Source organism: Gorilla gorilla, chromosome 17, assembly GCF_029281585.2.
Source record: "Gorilla gorilla gorilla isolate KB3781 chromosome 17, NHGRI_mGorGor1-v2.1_pri, whole genome shotgun sequence".
Classification (NCBI taxonomy): domain Eukaryota; kingdom Metazoa; phylum Chordata; class Mammalia; order Primates; family Hominidae; genus Gorilla; species Gorilla gorilla.
The window spans coordinates 62,378,043-62,391,511 of NC_073241.2; the positions used below are offsets into that span (position 1 = coordinate 62,378,043).

At 37.6% G+C, this 13,469-nt stretch overlaps 1 protein-coding gene and 1 long non-coding RNA gene across 3 annotated transcripts in view; one reads left to right on the forward strand and one right to left on the reverse strand.

Moving 5' to 3' along the window:
• Positions 1 to 13,469, reverse strand: part of CCDC178 (coiled-coil domain containing 178) — a 495,421-nt gene that overhangs the window by 208,679 nt on the left and 273,273 nt on the right. The gene's annotated exons all lie outside the window — the stretch shown is intronic.
• LOC129528240 (uncharacterized) overlaps positions 1 to 13,469 on the forward strand; it is a 42,505-nt gene that overhangs the window by 27,457 nt on the left and 1,579 nt on the right. The gene's annotated exons all lie outside the window — the stretch shown is intronic.

Consider the following 13,469-nt stretch of genomic DNA (forward strand, 5'->3'; position numbering starts at 1 on the left):
TGTTTCTCCTCAAATGAAAGACTTAACTAAAATAAGCAGTATGAACCATCTCCAACTGTGAACTAATTAAAGACAATTCCCTTTCAAGGTTTTTTCACTAGATGTCATTTGTGATTTTATTTTGCTTTCCTTAAATTTGTCCTATTTTACATACCTGCTCCTTCTAGGATTTATTCTTCAATGGCACAATATTTTAATATTGTGACATTGAAATGTCAGCAACATTATAATGGCTCATACTTTAATATTAAGTTCTTTACAAATTATAAAACAAGTGTTAAAGATATTATAATATTATAGTGCTAGCAGAAGCAGCTCGATTCAATGAATAGGTGAGTTTCTCTTTTTTCAAGCCTATTGTCATTATGTCCGGTGAGGAAGAGAATGAAGTGACTGACCACACGCTAAACTATATGCTTGTTCCCTTCATAATCTCCGTTCCTTATGCACTACTTTCAGTTATGTTGCCAAATTTCTAATGTTGAAAAGGCTGGAGGAAATAATTGTAGAAGTAATTTCAAGAAAACATCAAATCTAAAATCATATTCGGTTTTAAAATGTCTAAATAACAAAAAAGTCAGCAGAATAAAAATAATTCCTGAAGAAATGTAATGAAAAGACTGAAGGAAGAAAATTAGAACTCAACAAAGGAGCAGTATTTTTCTTAGAATAACAGTGCCATGAATCACCTGGTGGCCTATTGACCAAGATTACCATTTTCTTATCACTTCCTATGAAATTTCTTTCGAAGGCTATTAGTAAGTTATTGATAACACAAGGACTAGGCAAATATATTTAAAATAATGCATACGCATTATTTCTCTCTAACCAACATCCATAGTCTTCCTCCTAGTGTTCAAAGAATCTCCTTATTTTGATGGTCAAGATTTGCAGTTTTATATCTGATAATTATGAGCTTAATTTCCAGACATCTAACCATTCTTGATCTAAAATACTTTTTAAAAGGTTTGGACTAATTGTTTCAAGAATTAGTTTGAATTAGTCCATTTCATAGTCTCTGCCACCTGGTTCCTATCTACCAATCAAAAAATATTTATCACGATTCCATTTATAAACCTTCTTTTCAAATTGGGGTTATTCATTTTTTCTCAAACGCCTTGTATTTTTAAAACTATGTTTTAAAAAGAGTTTGAATTTTTGCTATTTTCCAGGCTCAGGACAGGAACATTCATGTTTATACAATATCTCCACTAATTTCCCAACTTGTTATAGTCCTCTTGCTAAGAATATCCTTGTCCTCTTCAATTTTAAGTATGATTTATTGGGTAAAGTACACTTGAAATGTTATCTAGTTCATCATAAAGCACAATACTGACCCAGAATTTTGCAAAATTTTTAAAATTATAATAGCATTAATGGGAGACATCGGCTGCTTACCAAATATCCATAGGCTCACACACATTTCTCAGCCCCACTGCAATTAGGAAGGGCCCTGAGAATAGTTCTGCACAAATGGGTCATGAACAGAATACACATAAATAAATTTGAGGCCAAGACACTAAATGGATGGTGTGTGACGCTTCAGCTTTCTCTTATACTGTCAAGGAGACCATGAAGGGCGTCAGTTGTGATGGTGGAACCAGAAGATGAAAATGAACCGGTGCCCTTTGTTACTTTGTGAAAGTGAACTTCCCTGGAGAGTCACAGAGAAACCAGTGGACTTCTGTGGATTAGAAATCAAAAGATATAGTCTTACATCCTGGAGATTTGGGAAATGTTACTGGAAGCACAACCTAATCTATCCTGATTAACACTATTGATTGATATAAGAAGTGGGTAACGTCTGTTAAAAAAACAAACTAAAAGCCAAAAAACTAACTAAATTAAAATATATGGCATTTGATGAGTGGTCTGGTATAGGCTAGAAAGATCATGATAACTTATACTAAAGATCAACAGCAGTATCTGATACTGATATTTGATAATGCTACTGCCTGCAATAAGTTGCAGTTTCAATCATGTGAGCAATGAATTCGAAACACTGGAAACTGGAAACTTACAAGGGTGTGTTGGTTACTGCTAGCTGTGTTTCGCAAAGTATTACAAGAAAGATGATTCAGCAAAGAATACCTCAGTCTGAAAGCAGAAGTTTGGGAAAAAGTGAGAGATAAAATTGAAAAAGCCTTTGAGAGACAAATCCTGTTAAAACAGCTTGATGGCAAAGATCAGATTCAGAGTGGCTTCCTTGCATATTTTAAAACCTATCACTTGGGAGACGAGGCAGGAAGACTGCTGGAGCTCAGGAGTTTGAGACCAGCTTGGGCAACATGGGCAGACCTTGTTTCTGCAAAAAACTTTTATAAAAATTTAGCAGGATATGGTGGCACATGGGAAGCTGAGGCAGAGGATCACTTGAACCCAGAAGGTCGAGGCTGCAGTGAGCCATATTCATGCCACTGCACTCCAGCCTGGGTGACAGAGTGAGACCTTGTCTCAATCAGTCAATCAATAAACTATCGTTAATGAAGGTGCCCCAGGGAAAATGTGAAACGAAAGAGACTTTCTGTCTCTGGTATGACACTTTCTAGATAGCTCTCCTTAAATACAGAGAAGCATAAGATATGAGAACAAAGAAATAAAGATTTGAGAATAGCTCATACTGACGTCTGGGTATGAGTTCAGCAAATAAACTGACCAGTAACAACAGATGGAAAGTCTAATGCGTTTTTAAGACTCAGTCTGAAAAAATATCCATAAAGTTACGTAATTATTTCAGCCTTACAGTCCTTGGACTCCCAACTTTCCACTGGCAAGACCTTAATTAAGAAAACTGTGAAGCCCTGATCCTGGCATATTCCACAACAGCCTCTTCAGACATGGCTATGGAACATCCTGAAAACCAGAAGAAACTCCCAAAGCCATAAAGAACAATGAACACAACACTAATCCCAGAGAGCACATTAGGCATTATCTGGTAGCTGATTTCTTTTTTTTTTTTTTTTTTGTAAGGAACAGAAATTTATTTCTTACAGTTCTGGAGGCTGGGAGTTTCAAATCAAAGTACCAGGAGGTTAGGGCCCAGTCTCTCTGCTTCCAAGATGGTGCCTTAAATGCTGCATCCTCTGGAGGAGAACACCGTGTCCTCGGGTGGCAGAGGGGCAGAAGAGAGAGAACCTACTCCTGCAAGCTTGCCTTTTTAATTTTTTTTTTCTTTTTTAGTATTTATTGATCATTCTTGGGTGTTTCTCGGAGAGGGGGATTTGGCAGGGTCATAGGACAATAGTGGAGGGAAGGTCAGCAGATAAACATGTGAACAAGGGTCTCTGGTTTTCCTAGGCAGAGGACCCTGCGGCCTTCCGCAGTGTTTGTGTCCCTGGGTACTTGAGATTAGGGAGTGGTGATGACTCCTAAGGAGCATGCTGCCTTCAAGCATCTGTTTAACAAAGCACATCTTGCACCGCCCTTAATCCATTTAACCCTGAGTGGACACAGCACATGTTTCAGAGAGCACGGGGTTGGGGGCAAGGTTATAGATTAACAGCATCCTAAGGCAGAAGAATTTTTCTTAGTACAGAACAAAATGGAGTCTCCTACGTCTACTTCCCTCTACACAGACACAGCAACAATCTGATTTCTCTATCTTTTCCCCACATTTCCCTTTTCTATTTGACAAAACCGCCATCGTCATCATGGCCCGTTCTCAATGAGCTGTTGGGTACACCTCCCAGAGCGGGTGGCTGCCGGGCAGAGAGGCTCCTCACTTCCCAGACGGGGCGGCCAGGCAGAGGCGCCCCCCACCTCCCGGACGGAGCGGCGGCCGGGCGGGGGCTGTCCCCCACCTCCCTCCCCGACATGGCGGCCGGCCGGGCGGGGGCTGCCCCCCACCTCCCTCCCCGACGGGGCCGCTGCCGGGCGGAGACACTCCTCACTTCACAGACGGGGCGGCTACCGGGTGGAGGGGCTCTTCACTTCTCAGACGGGGCAGCCGGGCAGAGACGCTCCTCACCTCCCAGATGGGGCAGTGGGGCAGAGGTGCTCCCCACATCTCAGACGATGGGTGGCCGGGCAGAGACGCTCCTCACTTCCCAGACTGGGCGGCCGGGCAGAGGGGCTCCTCACATCCCAGACGGTGGGCGGCCAGGCAGAGATGCTCCTCACTTCCCAGACGGGGTGGCGGCCGGGCAGAGGCTGCAATCTCGGCACTTTGGGAGGCCAAGGCAGGCGGCTGGGAGGTGGAGGTTGTAGCGAGCCGAGATCACGCCACTGCACTCCAGCCTGGGCAACATTGAGCACTGAGTGAGTGAGACTCCGTCTGCAATCCCGGCACCTTGGGAGGCCGAGGCTGGCAGATCACTCGCGGTTAGGAGCTGGAGACCAGCCCGGCCAACACAGCGAAACCCCGTCTCCACCAAAAAAATACGAAAACCAGTCAGGCGTGGCGGCGCGTGCCTGCAATCCCAGGCACTTGGCAGGCTGAGGCAGAAGAATCAGGCAGGGAGGTTGCAATGAGCCTAGATGGTGGCAGTACAGTCCAGCTTCGGCTCGGCATCAGAGGGAGACCGTGGAGAGAGAGGGAGTGGGAAAGGGAGACTGTGGGGAGAGGGAGAGGGAGAGGGAGAGCTCTGGTAGCTGATTTCTACCATTCTGAAGGCTTGGGGAATCTTTGTAATGTCTACCCAGCAAGATTTCAAGATCTCAGAATTCCTATGAATTCTGCTGGATATCTCCCATTCTTTCCCTTTCTGGAATGTGTTTTTGCTTTTATTGTATCCCATTTCCACAATTAAACACTAGGTGTCATGCGACTGAGGATATGCAGATACCTTGTCTTCTTATTTCATCTCTCTGAATCTAGAGATTATAGTATAATATGCAGAAACTTAGACTTTGAGCTTAAAGGAAGTGACTTGGTGAGACTTAGTTGGTTTTTGTTGGGGCATGTCACAATAAGGGAGCAAGAAAACATTTTTGTAACCAGAAGGGTCAACCGTGGCAGTGACAATTGTTTGTCAGTGGATATCCAGGTGTGGTCCCCTCACCCCAACCCCTGCATGGGCTATTCCCAGCCCCCTTGCTAGGAGCCATGTGTCTGTTTCTGGCCAATGCGCTGTAAACAGAAATGATGTGTATAACTCATAGGCTAAAATATTTAAGAGCTAGTTTGCCATCCTTATGGTTCCTTCTCCTGTCAAACTAACTGTGTAGGCCTCCTGTTGGGATGAAGAATCACCAAGATGAAAACAACCTGGATCCCCACACATAGGAAATCTTCCCTTGGATCTACAGTGGACATTGTAATACTCTATGGGAAAAATCCACACACTGTGGAATCCAGAAAGCAAATGGTTAAATACTAACTGACTTAGGGTTTTCTGGAAGCCAGAAAGCAAATGGTTAAATACTAACTGACTTGGAATCTAACCAGTTTTAGCAGTGAGGAGATTAAGAAGAGAGTCAATTTGTACCCCAAATTCCAGAAATGCTCTAAAGGTGAAGGTACCACCCATCTCAGAATGTGGAGCTATGTGAACAAAAAACAAGAATATTAGGAATTTTCAAAAGAAACTCTGAAGATCCTTGAAGCCCTTCCGTATCCACACAGTAGGAAAGCTAGTTCTCTTCAGCACAGTTTTAGAAATTTGTCATCTACCAACACTATCAGAGATACTCTGACCTTTGCCTCAGACACCAGGCAAAGTTGTCACAGTGAAAATAGAGAGCCACACTGAAAGTAGAGGAATAAGTGAAGGGCCATATGCTGTATAATGAGGTCTCCATCTCCCTTCCCTCCTCCACCCATTAACATTCCATTATACAATCTCCCCTTCCCTGCTCCCCACAAACATGTAGCAGATTGAATTATTCTAAATAATTGACTAAACCAAGAAAATTAAACACTATGTATCTGAACATTCTCACAATAACATGGCTCATTCTCATTAAACATTCTACAGTGAAGATTAACAGTCAAAAATATACACCCATCATTCTTCACAGAACTAGAAAAAAAAATCCTAAAATTCATATGGAACCAAAACATAGCCTACATAGCCAAAGCAAAACAAAGCAAAAAGAACAAATCTGGAGATATCACATTACCTGACTTCAAATTATACTACAGGGCTATAGTACCAAAACAGCATGGTACTGGCATAAAAATAGGCATGTAGATCAATGGAAAAGTATAGAGAACCTAGAAATAAAGCCGAATACTTACAGCTAACTGATCTTTGACAAAGCATAAAAAACATATCTCAGGGATAGGACACCCTAGTCAATATGGTGCTGGGAAAACTGGGAGGCCACATGTAGAAGAATAAAACTGGATCACCATCTCCCACCTTATACAAAAATCAACTCAAGATGGATCAAAGATTTAAAGCTAAGACTTAAAACCATACAAATTCTAGACAATAACACTGAAAAAACTCTTCCAGGCATTAACTTAGGCAAATAATTCATGACTAAGACTGCAAAACAAATGCAATAAGAACAAAAATAAATAATTGGGACCTAATTAAACTAAAAAGCTTCTGCACAGTAAAATACATAATCAACAGAATAAACAGACAACCTTGTGGGAGAAAATATTAACAAACTATGCATCTGAGAAAGGACTAATATCCGACATCTACGAGGAACACAAATCAGCAAGAAAAGAAAACTCATCAAAAAGTGGTCAAAGGACATGAATAGCCAATTATCAAAAGAAGATATGCAAACAGCCAACAAACATATGAAAAAATGTTCAACATCACGAGATGTTGGTGTGGATGTGGTGAAAAGGGAACACTTTTACACTGCTGGTGAGAATGTAAACTAGTACAACCACTATGGAAAACAGTATGGAGAAGCTTTAAGGAACTCCATTCAATTCAGCATTCAATCCAGCACTACCGGGTATCTACCCAAAGAAAAAGAAGACATATGAAAAAGACATATGCACACGGATGGTTTATAGCAGCACATTTCACAATTGTAAAGATATGGAACCAAGCTAAGTGCCTATCAACCATACACCATAGAATACTACTCGGGCATAAATAGGAATGAAATAATGTCTTTTGCAGCAACTTGGATGGAGTTGGAGGCCATTATTCTAGGTGAAGTAACTCAGAAATGGAAAATCAAATGTATGTTCTCACTTATAAGTGGGAGTTAAGCTATGAGGATGCAAAGGCATAAGAATGATATAATGAACTTTGGGGACTTGGGGAGGCTGGAAGAGGGTGAGAGATAAAAGACTATGTATTGAGTACAGTGTACACTGCTTGGGTGATTTTGGAGCACCAAATCTCAGAAATCACCACCAAAGAACTTATCCATGTAACAAAATACCACCTGTACCCCATAAACTATTGAAACATAAATAGCAATAAATAAATAAATAAATAAATAAATAAATAAATTCTTGAAAAATAACAAAAAATTAGGTGGGTGTGGTGGCGAGCACCTGAAAAAAATACATATGTACAGTCTTCAAATATTATTTAAGTACTTTTTACCATCAGAGTTGTAAGTTACTTGATACTGGAAAAATACTTCTAACTCAAAAAAGAGAACTAAAACAAATGCGGAAAAGCTTAAATACAAACAAGACTTTGCAGAAAACATAAAAAAGCAAACGAAGTTATAGTTAACATTCTCAAAGAGAAAAGAGTTCTAAAAAATACAATAGTTCTCCTAGAAATGTAAATGAGAATATTTTCTCAAATCAGCAAAGAGGATGAAAAACAATGTTGACGGCATCATCCAAAAAGTAAACCAAAAGTTTATAATAGAAAGTAATCAACTGAGGAAAGTTATCACCCCAAGAAAACTGTTTCTCATTTCTGCATCTGTCAAATTGGGATAATAATATTAACACCAACAACGATAATGTCCTATTAAACATGGTACAGTGAATAGCCAGCTCATGTAGTTGTCATTAGGATTAACTTAGTGAAGAGAGTTAGTAAAGGGACTTAGAACCATGACTGGAATAAAGAAAACACTCAGTAAGTATCAGAATTTGGTATCAACAACAATATTATTATGGTGAAAAATACATATTCCAACAACAGGAGAAAAAGTAAAAGGGATAGAGAGCAGATTAAAAAGAAATTACGTATAAAATACAAGATGTCTCCAAACTAAGAGTGTGTATCTCAAGATCTGAACTATCCACCCAGCATTCAACACAATTATTGAAAATAGATGCAGGCCAAAAGCAATTTTACAACACTAGGAGTAATGGGAAGATCATAAAGTTTTCGGAGAGGAGAAGGAGGAAAGGAGTGAAGAGATAAGTATATACAATGATTAGTAACTGGATGACATCTGAATTTTTAGTGGCTAGGTGACAAATGGAAACCAGAAAATAAAGGCCTACAATTGTGAGAGCAAATGCTCACTATTCTATAACTCTACACCCAGGGCATTATCAATCAAGATGAAATATAAACCAAAATCATTTTCAAATACGCAAAGTGGGAATCTTTACAAAAATGGTCATAATATTTTGCAGTTTCTCCTATCCCTTGAATCTGGGCTTAAGCATGTGACTTTCTTTGAATAATGAGACACTAGCAAGCATGACACAAGCAGAGAGGCTCAAAAAGTGGCTGTGCACTGGGGCTTGACCTCTTGTGCCACTGGAAACCCAGAGCTCGCCAGGAAGAAGCCAAGGCTAGACTCCAAGAATGAAAGATCAAAAGATCATGTAAGGGAATGGGGCCACAACCATCTCAGCCATCCAGCTGAAGTCCCAAATATGTGAATGAGGCCATCCTAGATTCTCTCATCCCAGCCAAGCTAGCCAGAGCACAAGAACCACAACAGCTGACTCCACAGAATTGAACTAACAGTTGTTTTAAGTCATTAAGTGTTGGAGTGGACTGCTACACAGCAAAAGTGAACTGCTATACCCTCATCTTTTCTCAGGAAGCCTCTGGAGAATGTACACCTCCAGGCAGAAAAAAGAAGATATAGTTGGTTCCAGGAAGCAGTTGATCCAATGCTAGGAAGTGGCAAAGAGAATGCCTTGGCATACTTTGAAGTTAGACACGAGACAGTAGCTAAGCAGCAAAAATGAGCAACAAGTCAGACTGGAGCAGAAAAGAGACTATAGGAAGGCACTGTCAAAGAAAAAACACAAGCAGAAATGAAGTCATTTTAGATTTGTGAAAAAAAAAAAAAAGGCAAAGAAACGCAAAGAGGCAATTACTAACTCCGGGGAAGCAGAATTACATAAGAAATGGAAAATTTTCATGCTACATGCTTTAAATCAGTTGTGAGTGACAATTATATATATATATATACACATATATTATATATTATATATACATATATTATATATTATATATACATATATTATATATTATATATATATTACATATATTATATATTATATATATTAGCTTAACACTGTAAGAAATGCCAAGAGTGTGCAGTAGAAAGCTGTTATTTGAAATACGACATTAAATATTTTACAGTAGCTGCCTTTAGGGAGGGCCAAGGAGGATTATGAAAGAGTGAGACAGAGGGCTCCTGATCTTGGAGTAGAGTTTAATGTTTTAACTTATGTAACTACTGTATTTTGGAAAATAGAAAATTAAAATTGAAAATAGGCAAAGCATTGAAGCAACAAATACACAGGGAAAGAACCTCTTACTAAACTTTTATCTCTTATGTCTCTCATATCTTATGTTTGTATCTATGTATCTTATATATTATGTCTATACTTATTTCTTTGAAAAGCTCTGGCCAAATACTTATCAACAAACTGCAAAGATTTAAACATTTTCAACCTTGAGTTATCTCTCATAATAATTACAAAAATAAATAGAAGCATAACAGGCATTACAAAGAATTTTGTCACAGTGTTTCATAAGAACAAAACAATTTAGAAGTCACATAAAAATACAAGAATTAGAAACAAGCAAACATCATATATTTATATAGTAAATGTTCTTCAATAAAATAATTATACTTTTGAAGAGTAATGCCATAAGGATAGGCTAATTTAAAATATAAGTAAACAGAGAAAAATGGAAAATAATATATCCAGTATTATACAAAATTTGTAAATAATATATATATATGGTATGCATATATAAAAGTTACATGGAAAGATGATTTCATTGTTATTTTGTCTACTTTTTAGATTATCAGCAATGATTTTGTATCACTATATATAACGAGAAAAGACATAATATTGGTTTACTATTCAACTTAAAATATTTAAAAAATTTTGTGTCTTTATGAAACTATAATTTCATAGAAAAACCTTAAAATATAATGGAAATGAGTTCAGTTTCTGGTAATGACATAGTAGCTTCTTGTAGATTGAAATTATAATCTGTGCACACAATATGAAAACAAAATATATGAAGGCACTGGAGAGTGACCAAAAGTAGGCAGAAACTGGAGGAGGTTCTTAAAAGAAGGAGACCCCAGGGAGAGAGATTCTTGTTGACTCAGCTTTTTCTTGGAAGACGCCTAGCAGTCAGAACAAAAATCAACAGACTTCAGAGAAAAATAAGAGTGTCTGGAGTCGGTATGATGTCCAAAAATATCACAAATTGTGACTCATAGACAAGATAAAATTTAGTCAGTGAACACTGACTCCAAGGTGATCTGGGGTAATGAAATTTCAGAGAAGGACTTTAAAGCAGCTGTTATAAATACAGTCAAGGAATTAAGAAAGAGATGGAAATAATGAGTGAAAAAATAAGAAATTTTAGTAGAGAACAACAATATAAATATGGAATTAAAGATATAATCATGTATACATATAATAAAACATATAAATAATGCAAATGAAGTAAATACTTCAATTAAGAGTTTTACTAATTACAAAATTTACTGCATGTCACCTGTATGAGATGAACTTTATATATAAAGATACAGAGAGATAAAGTAAAAGGATGCAAGGTACACCACATACCATGCAGATGTCAGTGTAAAGAATTCAGTGTTTCTAAAATATCAGACAAAACATGCATTAAGACATGGAATATTATCAGTGATAAAGGTCATTTTATAAAGGGTCGATTGGTTAAAAAGATATAACAGTCATAAATATGTATAAATATCTAACAAAGCTTCAATATACATGGAGCAAAAGCCAACAGAACTAAACAAATCTGTAATCATAGCGGGAGATTTCAACACCTCTCATCCAGTAATTGATAGAATACCAAATAAATCATTAAGTTTATAGAAGTTGTAGAAAAGAACAATTATCTTAACATAATTGAGATTATAGATTTTGTGTCTAACAATTGCAGAATATACATCCTTTTCAAATGCAAAAGAACTTCACCTAAATAGACAATAAATTATAATATAAGCTGCGGTAAATTACAAAAATGAATTTGTACAATGTATGTTCTCTGACCAACATAGACTTCATTGTAAACCAATGACACTAAGATATCGAGAAAATCCTTAAATATTTGTGAATTAAAGAACACATTTCTAAATATCTCATGGGTTAAAAAAAGAAACTGCATGGGAAATTTGAACATTTAGGGTAGAATGAAAATACAAAGATAAAAATATTAAAATATGTGTGATATACCTAAAGCTATGCTTAGATAATATCTTATAACATATTTGCTTTTATTAGGAGAAACAAGGTTTAAAATCAGTTATCTAAATTTTTACTTTTAGAAGCTAGACAAAGAAACTTAACCGAAAGTAAGTAGAATTAGGAAAATCAGAGTAGAAATCAATCAAATTAAAAACAGAGAGTAATCATGAAAATCTCAGGTGCATTACTTTCTGGTGGTCTAATTTAAAATGAGAAAAAAAGAAAAAGATCAGTTACAAACATCTAGTTTTTAAAATTAATTATCTTGAATATTAGGCATCTCAGGCAATTTTTTTGTCAAACACTTCTTGGGACCTACTTGATGGTTGACTTTTCTTATAAGAGCTTAAAGAGAGGATGATCTGTATTGTGGAAGAAAAGTAGAGAAGGAGACAGGACACAGCTAATGTTTGCATTAGGGCCAGGAACACATACTAGCAGACCCAGACATGGAAATGATACAGAAACATAAAGTCCTACATTACTGGGGGTATTTCATGGTGGTTAAATGACTGAAAAAGTTGATGATTCATACTTAATTGTATATACAAAATGAATGTTATCAGGGGCTACCCCTACTGAAAATGAGGAAGTTTAACTTAAAAATGGTCAGAACGTTTCAAGAGAAATCTTTAGTAAAAAAAAAAAAAGCAGGTTACTGTAGTTATCTTTGAGGATACAGAGCATGTTGACAGATGTCTGGCCAGCTAGAAAACACTTTTTTTTTTTTTTTTTTTTGAGACGGAGTCTCGCACTGTCGCCCGGGGTGGAGTGCAATGGCGTGATCTCGGCTCACTGCAACCTCTGCCTCCCGGGTTCAAGCGATTCTCCTGCCTCAGCCACCCGAGTAGCTGGGATTACAGGCACCTGCCACCACGCCCAGCTAATTTTTTGTATTTTTAGTGGAGTTGAGATTTCACAATGTTGGCCAGGCTGGTCTCAAACTCCTGACCTTGTGATCCGCCCGCCTCTGCCTCCCAAAGTGCTGGGATTACAGGTGTGAGCCACCGCACTCTGCTGAAAACGTTTTCTTTTAAACAATCTGAAATATATGTGGAAATATCACCCATAAAGGAAAACAAAAACTCCCAGGTAGCAAAAATAACAGGCATTGTAAAAGGAAAGAAGTATTTCTCACTAACCTGTTTGTGATTTTAATTCTGCGTGGCACTTCTGGGCTGTTCCAAAGCAAACTTACAGTCAATTCTTTCTTAACAAGAGCTCTTATTTTCTCCATTTCTCCTATCATTTTTGCTTCCTAACCCTCCCTCTCAAAAAAAAAAAAAAAAGAGAGAAAATAAAAGCAAAAGAAGAAGTAGTGAATTGTTTCAGATGCTGTAATTAAAATACAAAGATTTTGGCAAGAGCTGGAGTTGTGGGGAGAGGGATGGAAAAGATTTCCACTACGAGAGTTTCTGATCTTGCTAATAGATGTACGTACCAGAGACAGAAATAAGCTAAACAAGGTTTCCAGTTTCCCTGCTCCTATAGCAATGCCTGGTATTCAGTTGGCAAAAAAATTAGCCTTGGCTCATAAAATCTAATTCCAGGAAATATTGTTACCATTTTATCTCTACATTTATCTTAGAAAGGAGGAAGATAGGTTAAAACTTTGTATCCAACATACAATGGATTCAGAACAGTCTACATATAATTTTTTAAGTGGGTTCAATAAATCAATATGATGGCTAAGTACTTTCTTTGGTTTTAAACATGTCTGGAAATGCTCCTTTCATTATTCCCAATTTTCTGATAACTGGATGAATAAAAAAAAAGTTTCAAAGAGTACCAGAATACAGTAGTATTTCTTTCCTCTCAGATATATTTTTAATATCTGTGATTGATCTTCCAAATTAAACCTAGAAATACTTCTGCCTTTGACTTTCCAGTCATACACATTGAAATGTGATTTACTGCCTCTTAGTTTCCTAGA